Source organism: Chiloscyllium plagiosum, unplaced genomic scaffold, assembly GCF_037043375.1.
Source record: "Chiloscyllium plagiosum isolate Xiang-an unplaced genomic scaffold, Cpla_swu_hap1 HiC_scaffold_3, whole genome shotgun sequence".
Taxonomy (NCBI): domain Eukaryota; kingdom Metazoa; phylum Chordata; class Chondrichthyes; order Orectolobiformes; family Hemiscylliidae; genus Chiloscyllium; species Chiloscyllium plagiosum.
This window is the reverse complement of record NW_028270141.1, coordinates 111844507-111868637: the sequence shown is the minus strand read 5'-3', so window position 1 is coordinate 111868637 and position 24131 is coordinate 111844507. Positions and strand designations below refer to the sequence as shown.

The following is a 24131-nucleotide window of genomic DNA, read 5'->3' as shown; positions in this document are numbered from 1 at the left end:
CCTGTGATCAGTGGAGTGCCACAAGGATCAGTGCTGGGCCCTCTACCTTTTGTCATTTACATAAATGATTTGGATGCGAGCATAAGAGGTACAGTTAGTAAGTTTGCAGATGACACCAAAATTGGAGGTGTGGTGGACAGCAAAGAGGGTTACCTCAGATTACAACAGGATCTTGACCAGATGTGCCCATGGGCTGAGAAGTGGTAGATGGAGTTTAATTCAGATAAATTCGAGGTGCTGCATTTTGGGAAAGCAAATCTTAGCAGGACTTATACACTTAATGGTAAGGTCCTAGGGAGTGTTGCTGAACAAAGAGTGCAGGTTCATAGCTCCTTGAAAGTGGAGTCGCAGGTAGATAGGATAGTGAAGAAGGCGTTTGGTATACTTTCCTTTATTGGTCAGAGTATTGAGTACAGGAGTTGGGAGGTCATGTTGCGGCTGTACAGGACATTGGTTAGGCCACTGTTGGAATATTGCGTGCAATTCTGGTCTCCTTCCTATCGGAAAGATGTTGTGAAACTTGAATGGGTTCAGAAAAGATTTAGAAGGATGTTGCCAGGGTTGGAGGATCTGAGCTACAGGGAGAGGTTGAACAGGCTGGGGCTGTTTTCCCTGGAGCGTCGGAAGCTGAGGGGTGACCTTATAGAGGTTTACAAAATTATGAGGGGCATGGATAGGATAAATAGACAAAGTCTTTTCCCTGGGTTCGGGAGTCCAGAACTAGACGGTATAGATTTAGGGTGAGAGGGGAAAGATATAAAAGAGACCTAAGGGGCAACTTTTTCACGCAGAGGGTGGTACGTGTATGGAATGAGCTGCCAGAGGATGTGGTGGAGGCCGGTACAATTGCAACATTTAAGAGGCATTTGGACAGGTATATGAATAGGAAGGGTTTGGAGGGATATGCTGGCAGGTGGGACTAGATTGGGTTGGATATCTAGTCGGCATGGACGGGTTGGACCGAAGGGTCTGTTTCCATGCTGTACATCTCTGTGACTCTATGACTCTGTCATTCCTACCAAAAGAAAAATTGCAAATGTAAGCTATTTCAGATCTTTAACAAATGTTTAAGGGATTGTTCTGGCTCATTTAAGTTTGAAGGTCGTGTGTTCTTTTAGGTCTTTGCACCTTTCTGTGCAATGGAAATAAGTTTGACCAATTTGTCTTGTTGATTTTGTGACAACGCAAGTTTATTTTGTCAGGGTAGCATTTAAAAGCAAGAATTCTAAATCTGGTTTACTGTCTAATTACTTGGTTTTAGGTTAGAATAGTGAAGAGTTAATGCATCTGGATGTTAGAAATGATGAGAGTGCAGTTAGTCAAATAGGTGACTGATGTGTTAGACTTTCCAGAGGAATGTCAAAGGAGGATGTAGGCTCTTTTATTTTCCATGTATTGTTATTATTAAAGTAAGATAAGTGGAGCAAGCAACAATTAGCCATTGATTATGAGTGCAAAAGTGTACAAAGACAATGTTCCCTTTACATCTTTAACAAATTCTGTGTTTAAGGTGATGCCAAAGCAGTATGCTTTTAAGACATGGATTCTGCAGCATTTTCCTTGCCTGATGAAGCTATATAATTTAGATTTATAGAGCAAATATACGTGTGCAAGTAAGAAGGAGCAAGCCACTTTCTTTGTTGATGTATTAAGTTTATGTTGTGAAATTATAATTGATTTTAATAGTGGTGGAACCACAGCTCCAACAGCAACTTATGCGTTCGCTGAGCATTAATCCAAGGAGAATGAGATAAGGTGATGAGATGATAAACAATATCCAAGTGACAAGTTTTAAAAATAAATTAGCATCATGCACTGCCTTTAACATTGAAAAATGTCTCCAGGCACTTCACAAGAACATAATGAAAAAGCAAGAGAAAAGAGATGAGGAGATTTGATTTGAAAACTTGGCTAAAAAGGTCTCTTTTAAGCAGCATCGAAAAGAAGAGAAGAAAATCGAAGAGAGGAAGGATTTTGAGAGAATTCTAGGCTGTGGAGTCTGCTACTTGTGGGACGAGGAATAGACATGAAGAATGTATGACAACCTTTGACCCAGAAGTAAAAGTAATTTGATGAATCCAGAGGATAAGAATTTATACAACGGGGATTTGTCCTTGAATTCCAATTCAGAGCTACCCTTAACCAAAAGCCAAATTTTTTGCCATCAGTCAGCAATGTTTGTCTTGACTAAATTAACCGAGCCTAGCAAATTATAAAACCTTTATGCCTAACACAGATACTTTCCCAGGTTGTGATTGGAGACAACCCAGTACAGAGTTTGAAAAAGCAAAATAAAGATTGCAAAACCATGTTACAGATCTTTAACCAAGAATCCAAAGGCTATTATAATGGATTATGAAGTTGTAAATGTTTCCAACAAAAGTTTTGCCTGTGTATACTGAAATAACATGATTTTGGATACCACGTAGAGAGTTTAAAGAGCAGTGAATGGTAATAGTATCTTAAAGACAAGCGAAAGTATTCAGTTTTAGTAGATTGTAAAATGAGTGTTAATGTATTGAAGTCTGGTTTATTTTGAAATAAAATACACAATTGTTTTTATCAGTGTAACATGTAATATGCCAGTTGATAAAGTGGTTATGATGTTGGATTTGCAATATTTTGAACACAGTTGTAAAGAAAGTTTTAGCATGGTAAAACTTGATTTTGTGATGCCCTTTGACTCAGAAGCAGTATAGTCAGGGAAATTTGTAATTTCTTTAAAAATCTGTGGAATTTGTCATTGTTTTTAAGAATGTTGGAAAAGGGCTTTTAAGAGTTAGGACAAGAATGAATTGCTATTTTCTTAGATAATAAGAGATATTGCCAGGAAGGAAGTTGAGAAAGAATTTGCGTGGCTGGTAGACAAAGGTGAGCTACAAGTATCAACAGACAGATGCAGACACAAAGAGAAACAGGCAGAGAGAAAGCAGAACACTGAATTCTTGTGAGGATAGCAAGCAAGTCACTGTCAAGATGAGGTCACTTTTTTTTCTGTTTGTCAGTAAAGAAGACAAACAGAAGGTAGTGTTCAAGCTAAATAAAAAGGTCTGAAACCTGAAAGGCTGTGCAAATGTTTCAGATACTAAATCTTAGGGTGTTTTGCCAAAAGTGAACTGGGGAATCACTGTTGGTCAGTTGAAGAGAAGCTCTGGAAATCTAATGCCATCAGCACTGTCATGACCTGAGAGATAGAGGGTTCGTCGAGTGTGTATTGCTTATTATAATCATGCCCTTGAACGTTGAAGGTGAAAGTTGTTGGGTAGGCCTCTGACTTACCCTGCATGAATTGAGTGCAGCATATTGTGTAACAGTGTAACCACAGACTGTCACACATTTGCAGAAGGGGAGTATACGTTTACTTATGATTGTATAAAATGTACCTTTTTGTTGTATTAGTTTAAATTTAGATTTAGCTTTTCATTGTGTTATAATTTATCCGTGAATATGTTTAATTTATATTGGCTTTGATGTTTGTTCAAATACGTCACAATAAGTGAAATTTTTTCACCTTTTTAAATTTGAGAGTCATTTGATAAATTTTGATTACAATCCCTGAGGGGAATCTGTAAAAAAAAAAAAAATCACAAGGCGTTAGGGTTAGAGGAGCATAAGTTACAGGGATGTTTTAATACTGAATAGAACCAATGTCTTTGATTTTAATGCAAGGATTACATTTTTAGTTTGAGGGTCTAGATTGTAAGGGCCAGAGTGATGAACAGGAGGAGGTGATGAATGTAACAGGAGTTTGGATAAAGGTATTATGGGAGGATGGAATGGCGGAAGACAACAAAGGCATGCAAGAGGGTTTCTGTAGTTGATGAACCAAGATGTAGATGGAAGCACTCAGTGTTACAGACGTAGTAGTGGGCAATCTTTGTGATTGTTAAGGGCATCGATACTGAGCTCAGAAATATAATTTCGTTCACATATGTTTAATTACTCATGGTATTGTCTGCCAAGAACCAAGATCAACTGCAATTCCGAGATGGCATGCAGTTTGAACATTTGAATGAGGAAGCGCAGTATAATTCAACTGCAATTTTAAAGATCGTGTTTTTATGTTTCTATTGAAAATTCAGAAATAAACAATTTTGGATGGAAACAACTTCTTTTGAACTGCAGTTGCACCTTCCTCCCAGTGGTGGCAACGCAACATTGATATTTGATAAGATGTAATTAGAGCATGAGAAGTTTACTTCATTGTAAATATAGATGATTAGAATTTATTACTGAAAAAGTTGAGAAAAAGGAAAGTAGATAAGTAAGCATTGCTAAAAACAGACATTAAATCAAAGCATTTTGCCTTGCATTCATTCAGATTAAAATGTGGTGAAGCTAAAGTTAGGGAGGGAGCAATAGTTTAACCACCGTGAGAAGGGAATGCTGATTGCTTGGACTATGATTGGCATGGAAAAGCAGCAGGAACTACCATCCTAGTTAACTGATTAAATTCAAACCAAACAAGGCCATTCTGGCTGGTAAGGACTAGACATGGGAAGAGACAAGAAATAGAAGGGAAATTGTGCCATGTGACTTGAAACCAAATAATAAACACCATGTCACACTTCAATAAACTCCAATCAGGAAGAATGAAGAAATGATGAACATAAGAATGGATTTGAAATATAAATTGCAGTTACTAGATTTACTACATACAGCGCAAACATAACACTGACATGCTTTATGTTATAAGTTAATCTTAAAAGTATAAATAAAGAAGCTCACTTAATAAATATCTTTCTGTAGTATTCAGAAAACACATTACATGACACTTTTATTTTTTAAAAATGCATTAAATGATCCAAAAATAAAATACTTAAGCAATGTTAAGAAAAAAATTGATTTTTTTTTTACTCTTTTAGGGAATGTACATGTCTCTGACAAGGCTAGCATTTGGTTTCTATCCCAAATTATCCTTGAGAAGGTGGTTATGAACTATCTTCTTGAACAAGTGCAGCCAGTCTGGTGCAGGTACGCCCACAGTGGTGATAGAAAGTTCAAGATTTTGATCCAGTGACAGTAAAGAAATGTGATGGAGCTTGAAGTCTGGCTGATGTGTGATTTCCAGGTCACGTTCCCATGTTTCTACTGCCCTTCTCTTTGGTGGGGGTCGCGAATTTGATAGATGCTTTCAAAGGAGTAAGTTGTTGTGCATCCAGAAGGTCAGGCCACATCTGTAGAGAGAGAAAATTAATGTTTCAGGTCAATGATAAAAAATAATTTGTTTGGAGCTCACCATGTTGCAGATTCTAAGTACACTTTGTGGCATTGTTTGTTATAACTAATGATATATTCAATTTCCTAAGGGCTTTTGTGGCTCAGTGATAATGTCCATAGCTCAGAGGCAGGAAGTCCAGATCCAAGTCCCATCTGATCCAAAGGTGAATAATAACACTACTGAACAGATTGGTTAGAAAATATCCATATCAAGTTGCTGTGCAGTCTGAAGCATTTATGAACTTTCCAATATCTCAAAATTAAAAGTGGATTTAAGTTATAAGTACTTAAATACGTACTGGATTCAATACAAAGTCACAACAAGAAATGGAACCTCAAGAAAATGGATAATCCTGACGAATGCCTCAGGGATATTGTAGTCATGTGATCCAACTCAGAAATTCATTTACTCTCTTCAAATCTAAGATGGTTTAATCTTTAAAGTGCAGACTATGCTTTATAACTGGTAGTAAAGTCCACATACCCCTAATTGAGTACATGATCCAGTGCCTCAAACCACTGCCTTTTATTGCACAGTTTTATCCCCACTGCGCTGTTCAATCACAGAGGCTGTAGATTCTAGTGTGACTTAGCACTGAGAGTTAGGAAACATATCGTGTTAGGAAGAATAGCTAGCCATTAATGTTAGTTGAAAATGATCTCTATACTGGTCAAAGATGCTGGCAATGAATGTGACCATTCCAGTCAGCTGAACCTTGAAGGGTGCTCATTGTTGACAGCAATTGCCATCTTGCATAATGTCAAAATGCCGAGAGTTAGATTGCTGTGTCCCTTGTCTGAATCAGTCTTCTTTGATAACATTATTTTAACTCCTCACATACAACTATTGATGAAAATATACAAGTATATTAAATTAAAAATGGAATAAAAGCAAACACCAATTATGCCCACTAAACATGGCAGCAGTGATATTGTTTATGGGTAAAAACAAGGAAAGGAGATGCTGGAAACTAGAGTCTAGATTAGAGTGGTGCTGGAAAAGCACAGCAGGTCAGGCAGCATCCGAGGAACAGGAAAATCGTGTGTCTAGAGGCCAAATTATTACTTTTTATGCTGCTGATGCAGATTTCAATAATTTAATAATTACTGCAGCCACATTATATGACAGAATTTATTCCAAATCGGAAAAATGGGAATCAGTTTAGTGTGTATTCTCCTTAACAACAACAAGACATATTTATAGATAGTACAAATACTGAAATGGGATTAATCTGGGAGATTCTAAACCAATTGAATAATTTCAGCATATAAGAATCAAAATGTATAAAATATCATCCCTTTCTATAATGCCTCCCAAATCTTTTTGTGGCATTAAAAGCTAATGGAAATTTCCTTTTAAATCTATTACACTGAATGCTGGACCGCATTACAGTAGAAACTGGTGTCTTAGAAACTAAGGAAGAGGTCTATTTTGGAATCAGAGGAAAGGCTAGAGGTGTAGAATAGTTAGCATAATTTACAGCCAGCTGCAGTGACATGGAAACCAACTACCTCATAAAAGATGTGTGTGCAGGGCTTTCTAAACTGCTGTCCAGGGAATCGCCTTGTTTATCATTGCACAGAAAAGCTGAAGTGCAAGCTTACGTATCTGCTACTAATTGTCCATGCATGTCCTATGCTTATAAATGTCTCTTTTCTGTCAAACTGTGGAAATCAAGCTACTGTTGATTCATGTAGCCTTTAATTCACTTCCCAGCCCCCTTTATTCCAACAAAATCCTTTGACATTCCTAACTGTTCACCTTCATTTACCCAACACTCCTGCTTCAAATATTTGTACATATGCTTAATATTTATTGCATTTCTTCTATTTATTCCTCGTAACTGAACAAGTTGCCATTGCAAAAATATTGCTACAAGTCGCACGTTTTGAAGTTATCACCTTGAAAACCTTAAAAAGAGTTTATTTTGGAAAGGATAAAATGATAAAGCTTTAGAGTACTGAACATAATTTACAGCCAGAAATTACTTTGAGAATTTGTCAGAAGAACTTAATGCAGTTGAACAATAGGGATCTTAGCAAAGAAAAATTTGCAGAAAGCTAGATACTCTGTGAAATGGGGAGGGGACATTTGTCCTATAACCTCAGTTTACAAGATACAGTGAGCCACGGCACAAAAACCAGCAAAAAGTCATATTGTTCAGATGTATTCAGTACAAGACAAGCCACCACCCTTTTACCTCATTCTCAGCTCTGCCAGTCTAGAGAGATGGCTCTAATACAGTCTCCTGGCCATACACCTATTAAAAATGACTTAAGCATCCAGATCCTGTCATGTTACATCTTTGTTTCACTAATACGGAATGTATTTGCTTAACAGTAAAACACACGCACGCACACACAACACAAAATTGAAAATCCTGGAAGTACTCAATATACCTAGTAACATTTGGGGGGGTGGGGGTGGAGAGAGATGTGGTGTTGAACATTTAAGACAAATGATCATTTATCAGATCTGGGAATATTTAAAGATGTAACAGTTTTCCAACAAGACAGCGATGGAGAGAATGGGTGGAAAGTACAGGAGAAAACTTAGTGATAGGTTGATGGACAGGACATTTTAAATGCCAAAACAGATGATGGTGATAAACAAAAGGTAATGAAGTGTCAAGAAAGCTTCAGAACCGGTATAAATGGGGAAAGCGGAATCATCACTAATAACTGCTGTCATGGGCTGTTGAATCCGTGACAGGTAGTTTAGTGGTGGTGAGGGCTGTATCGTTACTCTGTTTTGCTGGTGAAGCAACAAACTCATAGGCCTAGTCTCACAGATATGTCCTTCAGGACTCAGAAGTGATGCTACTGAGTCTTTGTGATAAACTTGAAGTTTCTCATTGAGGGTGCATTCTATGCCCTAGCTACTTTCAATCTTTTCTGTAAGTGGTGTTCAATATGGGCATGTACTGATTCATCAGCTGAAGGAGGGCTTAGGACATAACATTATATTAAAAAAGAGCAAGAAAAGGCTATTGACGCCTTGAGCCTGTTCTGCCATTCAGTAAGATCATGGCTCATCCCATTGTAACCTTAACTCCACTTGTCTGATTGTCTCCCAGAACTATTCACTCCTTAGTTAATTGATGTCTTCCTAAATCAATTCTTGATCTTGGAGCTTAATTCTAAAACACAGCCTGAAATATATTCAGTGAGTCAGCTCTACAGGAAGGAGGATTCCAAAGGCTAAAAACATTCTTAGAGAAGCAACATCTCCTCATCTCTGTCTTATTTGGGAATGCCTTATTTTGACACTATCTCACCTAGTTCTAGATTCCTCCACAAAAAACAACACCCTCTCATTCTTCTAAACTCCAATGAGCAGTTATAGCCCTGACCTGTTCAACCTTGTCTCGTAAGTCAAACGTTCCTTCTAGGAATCTGCCTGGTGAACTTGGTCTGAACTGTTTCCAATGCAAATATATCCCTAATATTCCAAATATGATCTCGCCAATGTCCTCAACAATTTGTGGCAAGAATTGCTAACTTTTATACTTCATCACCTCATCATAAAGGCTAACATTCCATTTGCCTCTCTAATATTTTGTATGCTAACTTTCATGATTCATGTACAAGGACATCCAGAATTATCTGATTTTCTATTCTTCCTACTAAAGTAGACATCCTGTCACATTCCCACTATTCTTTTAACACCCAAAAAATACCATTCGTAAGTATGAGGATGCATCTTTTCCACCATTTCATCCATTCTCTTTGCTACTTTATCACAGAATTCTATCTAGTTAGTCAGCCATGATTTGTCTTTTAAAAATTCCATGCTGGCTGTCCCTTATTAACCAGTACTATTTGAAATGAAAATAAATTTGTCCTTCACAACGATTTTTAATCGCTTTCGCACTACCAAATTTAAACTTTTTTTAGATTAGATTAGATTAGATTACTTACAGTGTGGAAACAGGCCCTTCGGCCCAACAAGTCCACACCGACCCGCCGAAGCGCACCCACCCAGACCCATTCCCCTACATTTACCCCTGCACCTAACACTACAGGCAATTTAGCGTGGCCAATTCACCTAACCTGCACATTTTTGGAGTGTGGGAGGAAACCGGAGCACCCGGAGGAAACCCACGCAGACACGGGGAGAATGTGCAAACTCCACACAGTCGGTCGCCTGAGGCGGGAATTGAACCCGGGTCTCTGGCGCTGTGAGGCAGCAGTGCTAACCACTGTGCCACCGTGCCGCCCACTGCAAAAAGTAGAAGAGGAACACCTATACAAGGTATTCGCCAAAAACGGATACCCGCGCAACTTGTTGGTCAACTTTTGACTTATTGGTCAAAATTTGTGCGAAGATTTGTAGCTCGGGTGCTCGTTGTTGTGGTTCTGTTCGCCGAGCTGGAAGTTTTTGTTGCAAACGTTTCGTCCTCTGGCTAGGTGACATCATCAGTGCTTGGGAGCCTCCTGCGAAGCGCTTCTTTGATGTTTCCTCCGGTGTTTATAGTGGTCTGTCCCTGCCGCTTCCGGTTGTCAGTTTCAGCTGTCCGCTGTAGTGGTTGGTATATTGGGTCCAGGTCGATGTGTTTGTTGATGGAGTTTGTGGATGAATGCCATGCCTCTAGGAATTCCCTGGCTGTTCTCTGTCTGGCTTGCCCTATGATAGTAGTGTTGTCCCAGTCGAATTCATGTTGCTTGTCTGCGTGCGTGGCTACTAAGGATAGCTGGTCGTGTCGTTTCGTGGCTAGTTGATGTTCATGTATGCGGATTGTTAGCTGTCTTCCTGTTTGTCCCATATAGTGTTTTGTGCAGTCCTTGCATGGTATTTTGTACACTACATTAGTTTTGCTCATGTTGGGTATCGGGTCCTTCGTTCTGGTGAGTTGTTGTCTGAGCGTGGCTGTTGGTTTGTGTGCCGTTATGAGTCCTAGGGGTCGCAGTAGTCTGGCTGTCAGTTCCGAGATGCTCCTGATGTATGGTAGTGTGGCTAGTCCTTTTGGTTGTGGTATGTCCTCGTTCCGTGGTCTTTCTCTTAGGCATCTGTTGATGAAGTTGCGCGGGTATCCGTTTTTGGCGAATACCTTGTATAGGTGTTCCTCTTCTACTTTTTGCAGTTCTGGTGTACTGCAGTGTGTTATGGCCCTTTTGAATAGTGTCCAATAAACTTATTGGAGCTATTAGGTTTATCCTTCCATTTTTAAAGAGGGAATTTAACCCTTAAGAACTTGTTTGACTTTTTGGCATTGCTGGATATTTGAATTGTTTAAAATCTGTTTATCACAAATCATACAGTGAGCTACATTGAGTTATGTTGACCTCTTTATTCTTAAAAAAAAAGTCATAATGGGAAAATGCTACCATGTCAACTGAAAGCAGTATTTATTATGTACCAGGAGTAGTGTTATTTTCTTGCCCAACAAAACAAGAGGCTGACTGAGAGGAGGTGGGTTCAAAACTGAGATGAGGAGAAACTGCTTCTCTCATTGGATAATGAATCTGTGAAACTCACTGCCCCAGAGTGCAGCTGAGGTAGAATCAATCAACAAATTCAAAAAGAAAATAGGTGTGTTCCTGATGAAAAGCAGAATAAAGGATCATGGAGAGCAGGAATGAATATGGAGGTGAGACCATGATAAGATCAACCATCATCGTGTTAACTGGTGGAGCGGGCTCGAAGGGCTGAATTTCCTACTCCCATTCCTAATTCCTATGTTCATATGAGTAACGCAGCTGCATTAATAATGCATTTTTTTGTCAGTGGTAGAAAATCTCTCAGAGTGGTTCTTTAAGTCTCCCAGAATTGCTTTCATTTGCAAAATGAAATTTTAAAAATGTATTGCGCACACTAGGCTGGAGTTTCTATTGGATTTATTCAATAGGAATATAATAATTTGTGTTAAGTTCTTACTGGTTTGAATTAACTGTGTGCTCGATCTTTAAAACCACTTTCATTTTGATATATTTTAGAAAAGCCACAATTTCCTTATGTTTATTGGAATTCACTATTCTAAGTTGTTCATACTAGCTTTGAGCACATGATGTCCCTTCTTCAGAAGAAAGGAATGGTTAGCAGGGTCTCTTTTGGATCGAATTGGTTTAAAGATGAAACATGGCATTTGCGTTCAGAAAACGTTAACCTTCTAGCAGCATTATAACCTAATACCTGAGCCCGGCAACTCTGCGTTGCTCTTAGGCACTGTTGTAAGACTGTGTCATGATTATGTCTAATTTTTGTGTGTTCACACATACACAGTTTCTCCTATTTTTTAAAAAAGGTTTCCATGAACGTAGTGTCTCGTTACGTATCTTAGAAATAATCACAGCCTTTCAAATATGCACTGTAGTTGAACTAAATTGCTATTGTTATGGTAGCAAATGTGGCAGCCTGTGCAAGGAATTGCAATAAACAACTTTAGGAAACCTCTTAATCTATTTCTGTGGTGTTGATGGGAGGAAGAATCTTGTCAGAATTTAGGAAGAAGTCTCTGCTGCTCTTTAGATAGTATAATGAAATCTGTCGTTTCCATCTGATATGCCTAAACAAGTAGACAGTACTTCATTCAAAAAAGCCTTTGGTAGTGCAACACTCCAATATTGTATTGCAGTCTCAAATTTAGTGCTTGGATGAGGCTTAATTCATAGTTTTCTGACTAGGATGAGCATGCTGTCAATTAAGCTAAACTGGTTGAATTTTGTTTAGTAATAAAATAGACTGAATTCATTTTTGATTGTTGAACTTTGATGTTGACTGATGGGAAAAGCCTGTATTTTATCAGACCTAGTCAGAATGTAGGGAAGTCTTTATGTCGTAAACACTTTTTAAGAGATATAAACAATTACATATTGTTCTTTTGATCTAGAATGCACTGCCTAAAAGTGTGATAGTATTAGATTTAATAGGTGCCTGCACTTCCAACAAAAAATTGGATAAATACTTGAAAGGGAGAATATTGTAGTGCTAAGACAGACCTGGGGAATGAGATTAATGAAAAGTTCTTTAAAGAACTGGCAAAAACATGATGGGCCAAATTGCCTCCTTCTGCTATGTAACATTGTATAATTAACATGGCTACTTCTCATACAGAGATTTCTTCCTCTTTCCATTTATTTCATTTCCCACTTCTGGTTGGTGCATTGTGACGTCATGGAAGAGTCTGGAATTTACAGATTTGATTAGTTACTACTTTTGAAATATCCACTTTTTACTTCTAAATTCTGCCAGTCATCTAAATATGTCAAGTGGGAAAAGATGTAATTTTGAGTAAGTTTTTTTCACTGTGATCTTACACTGAGTGGTTTACTATGCCATCACAAAGAGTTCGTAAGAGTCAACCACATTGCTGTGGGTCCGGGTTCATGGCTAAGCGACAATGATGATAAGTCCCTCCCCTCAAGGACATTGGTGAACTAGCTGTGTTTCTTTTTCCCAAGTGATAGTTTCATGATCACCAATACCGAGATGAGCTTTTATTCCATTGAGCCCATGTCTCTAGAGCATCAGTCTGGACCTATTGGTTACTAGTCTAGTGACATTACCACAATGCTACCATCTCTCCCTGAGAAGTTCCTATTGGCCAAAGGAAGTTATCAGATGCATTTTTTTGAAAGATGCATAATTTGAGGATGGCCTTTGCATTTCTGTAAGTGTCAATCTCAAACTGGGATGTGCTTGCCAAATAAGACCATTAAGCATCTCTGAGTTAAGAGTTATTTGATTTTCTAGTTGGATGTTGCATCAAGCAAAATGGCATAACAGATCATTTCTTTGCAACATAATATAGAAGTGCAAGTCTCTGCTTGACAAAATAAGCCTTCCAAAAGTTGGTGCAATTGCATGTTTCAATTTTCCATATTCAACATCAATATCACTCAGTCTCAGATTAGCCAAGGCCCAGTCGGGTACTAGGTAAACTTTCCTAACTCATCTACCTGACCTTTAGGTATCACCTGTCCTCCGCTGCATACAACAGAGTTTGTAGCTTGGGCACTGAACTTATCAATCATCTCAGAAATCTTAGATCTAAGGGGATTGCCCAAGAAGAAAGCTGCCTGTACTCTCAACAGTATCCACTGACACGAATTGTAGAAGAATATAGGCAAAAGTGACGACTGCAGATGCTGGAAATTAGAGTCTACATTAGAGTGGTGCTGGAAAAGCACAGCCAGTCAGGCAGCATCCGAGGAGCAGGAAAATCGACGTTTCGGGCAAAAGCCCTTCATCAGGAATTGTAGAAGAGAAGATTATATCCAATTTCAGATGGCATCAGCTTCAATCAAACATGACATTTTCTTAAACAAAAACAAGTTGCTGGTAAAGCTCAGCAGATCTGGCAGCACCTGTGAAGAGAAGTGAGAGTTAATGTTTCCTCAGAACTGTTCTGAGGAAGGGTCACCAGACCTAAAACGTTAACTCTCATTTCTCTTCACAGATGCTGCCAGACCTGCTGAGCTTTTCCAGCAACTTCTGTTTTTGTTTCTGATTTACAGCATCTGCGGTTCTTTCGGTTTTTATGACATTTTCTTAATTTGTTCCTGTTGACATATACCTAACAAAATCATTCCCATTGCAGAATTTTAATCAATTCTACATATAATCAAGTTCATCTTGAGAATACTTTTATTTTAATAAGAGAAGTTATCTTGATTTGCTTGGAATCATGGACTGGTCAAGTATAGTTAATATCTTTCTTGTTGTGCACAGCCAAAATGAAATGCTGTTTGATACAATCCACCAGTCTTTGGGACGTATGACCTACTCATAAACCATATTTCGTTCTTGTGTGATCGACAAACATTTTTTTTGGCTTGATGGCATCATCCTAAATGCCCCTTGTGTTGCTACTACATAGTAACAGGATAAAGTAGCTATCTTCACCTCGTGATCAAACGCTTGATGTACCTTGAAGCTAACTGGGCACTTTTCAATATCATAACTGACCCTCTTAAGGCTTGAGTTGGTACTAACCCTCCAGGCCACTTTTTTTTTTAAGGTGAGCTTTCAACTTACTCTATGAAGTTTGGCCAAATAAAGATGAACCGATGTCTTATCACTCTGCAGTATTTTGTAATATAATACCAACATATTGCGCATTACCTTTTTTATCGACTTCCCTATCAAATCAACTTCTTAATACTAATAGTCTCACCAGTTAGTTTAGTTTCTGGGTTTAAGCAATAATTTTTGTTCAGGCCTTCAGCAGACTGCTTAATGAAGACATCATCATTTTGTTGAGCACAGTCCTTTTAAATCCAGACATGGGAAGCAGGTTTGATTTCTTAATGGTTATAAAGAATTATCAGTATCATCATGTGCTTTTCATAATGAAAAGCTGAATGCAGATCTGTTTACTGTGAGAATCCAGAACAACAGCTGGTGAGACCAGGAAAAAATGCAGTGGAATCTCTCACAGTGTCTAAAATGCTCTGTGAGCCTTGTGACAGTTTAATGACAATACAATGGTTACGAACAATCCATCTTCAGCACATGACAAACCTTTTCCCATTTCAGTCTGGGAGGAAATGAGTAATGTGTAATCCATTTGTGTGATCAATTTGCTCAAGCAGCTACTGTGAAATGTTAATCACAACTTTAATTTGTACAGCATTAGCATTTTGATTAACTTGTAGGTTTGCTGGCATACTTAAAACGCTTTTTAGTCATAGTTACGGCAAGGAAATGACTTTTTGATTAATTAAGTTTGTTAGACAGCAGCTGAGCTTCCTGATTGGTAACCTTTCAGGATGTAGGTTCATAAAGTAACAACAGACAATTGCACAAGTTACAACAACCAAAGGCTTTTTAATCATTTATTAATTACCACATATCCTCTGACAACACTGTTAAACGAGAGTACAGTGGTGCATTTTTTTGTAAAAGAGCACATGTCACCAGGGCCCTTTTTAAAAGTCAAATAATTACAAAAAAAATCATTAACCTGAGGAAATATACAGAGAACAAACTATTCAGCCCATTTAGGTTGCTTCTGGATAAGACCTGCTCAGTTGCAGGCCATTCACTGACTAGTTGACTGTTGGTAGTATACTCCTTTTGCACAAATCAAGACAAAAGCATGCAAGCTTGTCTTTGTCGAATACTTGTGCATATATCGTCAAAGTGGGCCATCTCTAAAATTTAACTTGATGTTTTTATTTTTAAACTTTGTCATGTGGCAATAATGTGCCCCAAACCTGCATTTCCCAAAGGTGTTTCTTGTTTTGTAAACTGGGTAGAAAGAAATAAAAGTGCAATTAGAAGCCAAATTACTGTGACTTCATCATTGGCTAGGCTGGCCATTTAATCTGTAGGCCATTGCTTAGATAAACAGCAGGAACAGAGCTTATTGTGAGGGTATTCAGCCATATAATGCAATAGAGTGCATTTGTGATGATACTGCTCCTTCAGACAGAGTCCAGTTCCAAAACTACTGTGCTGAATTCCTCCAGTGAAGCAAACATCAATGACTTTGATTGCAGGTGGAAATTCATAATTACTAGCGTCACAATTTCATCAGCTACTCAAACTACTATTACTATTGTCATTTTCTTGTTCAAAACGTACTTGTCCATGGTCACGATCACAACTAGAAACTTTGACTTGTTGTTGCCATCCAACAAAACTCTTAGAACCTCTTATGAGATAATTCTGAAATTGTTGTGACAGCTCTCTGTTGTACATGAGCATCAGGATTTGTGCCTTGTGTTTTACTTGAACATTTAGCAATGAAAATGGCTGTGGAAATCTTTTCTACAGGTAAGTTATATCTAAAAGTGAAATATATCCTTCCTTCTCTGTCACTGTTCGTTGACTGAAAATATTCACTCAAAATACTTCTTGAAAACTTCAGAGGCCTTTTGTTTAATCCCTCAGTAACTGAATATTCTAATGTTTGCAGTGAAGATTTTTAAAAAATGAAAGTAATAAATAGATAAGTGGATAAATATGAGATAATCCACTTTGGTAGCAAAAACCAGAAGGTAGATTATTATCTGAATGGCAATAGATTCAGGAAGTGAGAGATGCAACATGGCCTGGGTGTCCTCATGTACTAGAATCACAGAATTATCACATTGCAGAAGGAGGCCATCAGCCTCTTGCATCTGCACGAGTTCTGTTCCCTAGTGTCAATCTCCTGCCTTTTCCACAGATCTTTGTGAACCATTTCTATCCAGATAATCATCCTCTGCCCTCTTGAATGTCTCAGGTGAATCTGTGTCCACCACATTGCAATGTGATGTATTCCATACCTTAACTCAGATCTAATACGCTGTGGAAAAAAAGTTTCTCCTCAAACCAGCCATGCTTCATTTGCACATCACTAGTTCTTTCTTTTTATGAGCGAGATCAGCTTCTCCCTATCTATTCTGTCTAGCCTCCCTCATAATTTGAAAACCTCTGTCAGATCTGCTCTCAGCATTCTAATCTCCAGGGAGAACAGTCCCAGTTTCTTCATTTGATACTCAAAGCTAAATAAACAGTCGCTGAGACTATGCTTGAAGGTACAACAGGCACTGAAGAAAGCAGGTGATACATGTATAGGATTCAATTACTGGAGCAGGGATAGCTTGCTGCTATTGTACAGGGCCTTGGTGAGAACATATCTGGGAGTACTGTGTGCAGTTTTGGTCTCCTTTGCTGTGGAACAGTGTTCGTGCTATGGAGGGAGTGCACCAAAGGTTTACCAGACTGTTTCCTGGAAAGGCAGGATTGACATACGAAGAGAGACTGGATTGGTTGAGACTATATTCACTGGAGCCTGGAACAATGAGAGTGAATCTCATAGAAACCTGTAACATTCTCATTAGACCAGACAAAGTAAAATCTAGTATCAGGGGTCACAGTTGACAGATAAGAGATTGGTCATTCAGGATTAAAATGAAGAGAAATGTCTTCCCAGAGAGTAGTCAGTCTGTGGAATATTCTGCCAAAAAAAGGTAGTTAAAGCCAAAACATTGAATGGTTTCAAGAAGGGGTCAGTATAATTTAGCTCTAAAGGGATCAGAGTTTTTCTGGGAGGAAACACTGGGACTATGGTACTCAGTTAGATAATCAGCTATGAAAAATCATGGCCTACTCTTTCTATGTTACTAGATAATATCTCATTCCATTGACATTTCTCCACTGAATTGACATCGAAATCCTAACCCATCAGAGCCTTAGATTTTGGAAATTTTTAACATTTTAATTGGAAATGCATTTTGGTCATACACATGCCTTCCAGGCATGTGCAGTCTTTGCATTATTGGACGTCACAGGGCATAGTTGAAAGTGTTGTGCTGGAAAAGCACAGCAGGTCAGACAGCATCCGAGGAGCAGGAGGATCGACGTTTCAGATGTAAGCTCTTCATCAGGAATGAGGCTTGTGGGTCAGGGCTGAGAAATAAATGGGAGGGGGGTGTGGGGTTGGGGGAGAAGGTAGCTGGTCGATATACAAAGTAATAGGTCGATGAAGGTGATGGGTCGTTGGGGGGGGGGGGAGGAGTGATGGACGGGTCTGGAGGGTGGTGCCAAGTTGGAGGCTCGGGACTGGGATAATGTGGGGGGTGGGGGGGAGAAATAAGGAAGCTGTTGAAATCCACATTTATCCCATGTGGTTGCAGGGTCCTAAGGCGGAGTATGAGGTGTTCCTCCTCCAGACATCGGGTGGTAATGGTTTGGCGGTGGAGGAGGCCCAGGACCTGCATGTCCTTGACAGAGTGGGAGGGGGAATTGAAGTGTTCAGCCACAAGACAGTGGGGTTGGTGGGTGTGGGTGTCCCAGAGATCTTCTCTGAAACTATCCGCAAGAAGATGCCCTGTCTCCCCGATGTAGAGGTTACACTCGGTGCAACGGATGCACTAGATGACATTGATAGAGGTACAGGTAAATTTCTGATGGATACGGAAGGGTCCCTTGGGGCCTTGGGCGAAGGTGAGGGGAGTTGTGTTGGCTCAGGTATTGCATTTCCTGCAGTAGCAGGGAGAGGTGCCAGGAGTCGGGTGTGGACCTGACGAGGGAGTTGCGGAGGGAGTGGTCTTTTCAGAATGCTGATAATGTTGGGGAGGGAAATGTATCTCTGGTGATGGGGTCCGTTTGGAGGTAGCGGAAGTGGCAGAAGATGACGCATTGTATGCAGAGGTTGGTGGGGTGGAAGCTGAGGATCAGAGGGTTCTGCCCTTTTTGCGTTGGGAGGAGTGGGGTTTAAGGGCAGTGGTGCGTGAAGTGGAGGAGATACGCTGGAGGGCAGTCAACCACGTGGAAAGGGAAGTTGCGATCATGGAAGAAGGAGGCGATCTGTGAGTTTCTGAGGTGGAATTGGTCATCCTGGGAACAGATGCGGTGGAGGCCGAGGAGTTGGGAATAAGGGATGGCGTTTTTACATGAGGTAGGGTGGGAGGAGGTGTAGTCTAGGTAGCTGTGGGAGTCGGTGGGCTTGTATATGTCTGTGGTTAGTCAGTCACCAGAGACAGTGACGGAGAGATCCAGGAGGGGATGGAGATGGTCCAGGTGAATTTGAGGTCAGGGTGGTAGGTGTTGGTAAAGTTGATGAACTGTTCAACCTCCTCATGGGAGCATGAGTCATCGACTCTGCAATTATACCAGCACCATCCCCCGCCTGTTCCTCTGAACCACAGACATTCACTACAAGCCCACCGACTCCCCCAGCTACCTAGACTACACCTCCTCCCACCCTACCTCCTGTAAAAACACCATCCCTTATTCCCAATTCCTCTGCCTCCGCTACATCTGTTCCCAAGATGATCAATTCCACCTCAAAGTCCCGGCTGACCACTTCCTTCCACGATCACAACCTCTCTTCCCACGTGATTGACGATGCCCTCCAGCGCATCTCCTCCACTGTCCTTGAACCCCACCCTCCCAATGCAACAAGGACAGAACCTACCCGTCCTCACCTTCCACCCCACAAACCTCTGCATACATTGCATCATCCACCGCCACTTCTGCCACCTCCAAACGAACCCCACCACCCAAGATATATTTCCCTCCCCACCTCTATCAGCATTCTGAGAAGACCATTCCCTCCACGACTCCCTCGTCGGGCCCACACCCCACTCCTGGCAGCTTATCCTGCCACTGCAGGAATTGCAAAACCTGTGCCCACACCACTCCCCTCACCTCCGTCCAAGGTCCCAAGGGATCATTCCACATCCATCAGAAATTTACCTGTAGCTCTATTGATGTCATTTACTGCGTCCATTGTGGTCTCCTCTCCATCGGGGAGATAGGACGTCTTCTTGCGGATCGTTTCAGAGAACATCTCTGGGACACCCACACCCACCAACCCCACCATCCTGTGGCTGAACACTTCAACTCTCCCTCCCACTCCATCAAGGACATGCAGGTCCTGGGCCTCCTCCACCGGCAAACCGTTACCACTCAATGCCTGGAGGAGGAACGCCTCATATTCCACTTTGGGACCCTGCAACCACACGGGATAAATATGGATTTCAACAGCCTCCATTGGTTTCCCAGCTACCTTCCCCCCCCCCCCCCAGCCCCATCTCCCTCTTCCATTTATCTCTCAGCCCCGACCCACAAGCCTCATTCCTGATGAAGAGCTTATGTCCGAAACATTGATTCTCCTACTCCTCCTCGGATGCTGCCTGACCTGCTGCGCTTTTCCAGGCGGAAGTGGGTACTGCAGATACTGGAGATTAGTGTCAAGACTAGAGTGGTGTTGGAAAACGCAGCAAGTCAGGCAGCATCCGAGGAACAGGAAAAATCGACGTTTCGGGCAAAGCCCTTCATCAGCCCTTTTCCAACACGACACTCTCAACTGAGCTCCAGCATCTGCAGTCCTCACTTTCTCCTTCTCAGGACATAGACATAGGAGCAGAAATGTGATATGTGGTTTCTTGAGCCTGTTCTGCCATTGATCATCTACTTTACCTGGTTGGGTCAAGGTGGAGTTCAAGGACTCAAGGCATTTCTGTACTGACCCTCATGCACATATAGGAGAAAGTGAGGTCTGCAGATGCTGGAGATCAGAGATGGAAATGTGTTGCTGGAAAAGCGCAGCAGGTCAGGCAGCATCTAGGGAACAGGAGAATCGACGTTTCGGGCATTAGCCCGAAGAAGGGCTAATGCCCGAAACGTCGATTCTCCTGTTCCCTAGATGCTGCCTGACCTGCTGCGCTTTTCCAGCAACACATTTCCATCTCATGCACATATACCAGAATAGAAGCAAGTAGGAAGCAGTATGGGGTGTCAGCTACTCTAGAGACAATCAAAGAAGAGAAGTAGCATGAAAAATTAGCAAGACATGTACTCGCACTCATTAGAGACTCTCAGCTTTCAGCAGTTGAGCTGCAGGCAAGGGCAGAATCATGTAAGCGAATTTTTGTGGCTGTGTACTAGAGAAGTGTGGTTATTCCTGCTGGGTCCTAGGTTGATCTACCTGCTAGTGGTAGTGCCTAATCAGCAGTCAATGCAGTGGAAGGTCCAGCTCAGGTAACACACTCTGCAGAGGGGGGGAACCTAGAAGGACCAAAAGGAGGTAGCCATCAAGCTGAAGCTGCAGCTGTCCAGCATCCAAACTGTGAGCTGCTGACCTTGAGCTTCAAGAATTATTTCAGCAAGCTGAACTGGGTAAAAAGGTGGAACTTCTGGGGCCATCAAGAGTTGGTAAATTCAAAGGCTTTGGTCACTTCTAAACACTTCCAGGGCTCTGAACACCAGACACCAACCCATTACCATTCAGAACCAAGCTGTTCATCTCATGGAATAATATTACTGCAATAACAGGATAAAACTGGAGAACAACTCCATCACTCTTGGCATTGTGAACACAGTGCAGAGTAGGCAGTGTCCAATTGAGGGCCTTTCAGAATGCAGGTACAGGATAGTCTGGTATAAAGCCACTCAAACCTCAACTCTGCCTCCCTGCCCTAACACCATGTCCCTTGATTTCTTTGGTGCCAAAACTCGATCTCCCTCAACCACAAAAATATAAAATGTTTGATCAGCCACAACCTTCTATGGATGAAAAGTGTCAGAGTCATAACCCTCTTAATGACGACATTTCCTTTTTTCTCAGTCCTAAATGACTAACTCATTATGCTATATCTAAGATGCCTCAGTTTACACTCACCAGCCAGAGTGAAGTAAGTATCCTCATTCTAAGTATTTTATGTATTCCATGTAACCCCCTTTCCCCCAATAAAGACTACTAGCTATTTGATTTTCTGATTGCTTGCTGTACCTGCAGTTCTGTGATTCATGTGCAGGGTCACCCAAATCTCCTCCACCCTGACCCCTTGCAACACCACCTTGTTGCTATAGAGAATCAGATAGAAATTCCATTATCCTCTGGGGATTTTTTTCTCATTCTTGAGATTGGGCTCAGTGCCATTTGTTGCTAATCACTTCATTGCCCAGAGGGCAGTTAAGAGTGAGTATGGAGTCTGGTGGAATCTGGAGTCACATGTACGCCAGACCAGGTAAGAGCAGCAGATTTCCATATCTAAAGGACATTACCGAAAAGGATGTTTGTTTACAACTAAAACAATCACAGTGGTGTTACCACCACTCAGCTAGCTTTTTAGTCCAGATTTATTATTAAATTCAGACATTGCTATCTCTCATGGTGGAATTCAAAACCCACGTCTCCAGGTTATTAAAAGCAAAATACTGTGGGTGCTGGAAATCTGAAACAGAAAATGCTGGAGAAACTCAGCAAGTCTGTCAGCATCTGTGAGAGAGAAGCAGAGTTAACGTTTTGAGTCCGGTTTAACTCTAATTAGTAGCCTTTGCTGTTTCTAAAAAACTGATGGTAACTGGAGATTAAATTCTCAAAGTACCTGTGAATTTTAGGTTCGTTAGCAATTACCTGGATAGTTATTATTGTTAAAAGCAGAATTTAAAGTAATCTTCTCTGAACAATTTTTGAAACTTAAGGTAAGTTTGAGTACAGAGGAGGCACGTGGAGTGTGGGGCTCAAACCTGATGCATATGTTAGGAAACAGTACCCATGATTGTAGGATAATAGGAGTGAGTTTTACAGCCCTTGCTGCTGACATGTCTGAAAGTGGAGTAAGGCAGGGGGCATTAAAACAAAGCAAGTGGCCAGATCGCCACCTTCCTGCTTGCCCCAGCCTATCCCTCATGCCATGATAATGGATTAAGCAATCTATCTATTGTTAGACCTATTGACACCCTTAATGGACACTTAGCTGTCACATAAGGGCCTCATTCTGCATCCTGTGCTTTTTTTTCAGTCTGTGGGGAAAGGCCTGTGTAAGGCAGGCAACCAGCACATTTGGCACTCCCCCTTTATCCCCACCTGATCTCTCTAAACCAACCCCCACACTCCGCACCAGGGCCTAGCAGGCATGCCCAGCAAATTCCTGGACTTAGGTAAAGTCCAGGAGATGTGTTAATTTCTTTGTGGGGACTGGTTGTAGTTCAAACCCTGCCAGCTGCTATTTTCGGATACAGTGGGGATTGCAGAGTTGCCATACCCACTATGGCAGGGTTTCCTATCCCTGAGCAGTAGAAGTTGCACTCGGCACCCAGTAAGACTGACCCAAGCATATTATTGCTGCAGAGCAGCCAGATTTCACATTGCTTAGGTAAGTCAGCATTGGGTCTTTTCAAGAGGAGTTACTCCCACTTCTGTGTCCCTCCAAAATATCCACTTCAATAGTGTATACAATTTCTGGTTGCAGATTACTATTGAATCTCCATGTGTCAGTCCATTTCAAATCCCTACCACTTGTTATGTAAGCATGTTTTCCTCATGTCCCTACCAGTTCTTTTCCCAATCCCCTTAAATCTATATCTTCTGGTTGCTGACAGTATCTTTTTTCCAGAGTTGGAAACAAATTCTCGTTAGTTATTCTGTAAAAAAAATCTTCATGGTTTGAATCACCTCTTTTGATTATTCTCTAAACTAGTCTTGCTCTAAGCAGAGCAGGCTCAGCTCTTACGGTCTGCCCGCACAAATAATCCTTTATCCGTGCAACTATTCTGGAAATGTCTTGTGTACCCTCTCCAAATCTTCAAGTCCTTCCAAAATTGTGTTATTCAGAATTGAACACAATATTCCAGCTGGGGCCAAATTAGGGTTTCATGTAGATAGACCGTAACTTTGTGATTTTTGTACTCTGTGTCAACAATCCAAGATTTCATACGCTTAATTAACTGCATTATTAACCTCTCCGCCACCTTCAAGGATTCTTGCACAAACAGTGATAGCTCCCCACCCAGCAATCCAAGTCTCTGATCTTAAAGCTGATTTAAAATTGCTCAATTTAGCTTATAATGTCTCTGCCCATTTTTCCTACAGCATCTTTAGTATATCGTCTGATTTATTTTATATTGAATTTACTTTGTCATCTGTCGGCCATTTCATCAGTTTGTCTATGTTCTCTTTAATGCACTTGCAAATTTTCCATCATTTGCTCATTTCAAAATTGCACTGTTATACTTCCATCCATTTATTTTGCATGGTTTAAGACAAGAACAAAGAAAAGCACTAATAAAGAAAGTGGTGGGGAAATTACTTACGAATAGAAAGGGAGTTGCAAATTGTTGTTATATTCCCATGAATTGTATAATTTTATGATTGCCTTGCGGGCATTTCTTGGCAGGGACGTAAAATCATATGTAAGACAGAGGAGTTACTGTGTACAAGAAATTGTTTAAGTGTTTGGGCAATTGCTGTAAATCCACTTGCAGAATAAGCCAAGTGAATTCCAAGCTCCTACAGCCACATCATATTGTGGAACTGCTTTCATTTGAAATGGTTCAGCAGTATAAATAGGGCATTAAGTTACCAGTGACATAACACACAGACAGTAGGCATGGAATGACTTGTGTGTGTTGTTGGGTGTCTTGTCAGTGTCTTTAAAGAGAAAAAAATAATTTAATTGAAATGTCGCTTGGATGTGTAAACAATGCCTCTGTTTAAAAAGGATTTTGGTGGCTTGTTTGCCTTAAGTAA

The 24131-nt window shown here is 40.7% G+C and overlaps 1 protein-coding gene across 2 annotated transcripts in view; it reads left to right on the top strand.

Annotated features, from left to right (window-relative positions):
• ascc3 (activating signal cointegrator 1 complex subunit 3) overlaps positions 1-24131 on the top strand; it is a 544034-nt gene that overhangs the window by 489846 nt on the left and 30057 nt on the right. The window lies entirely within an intron of this gene.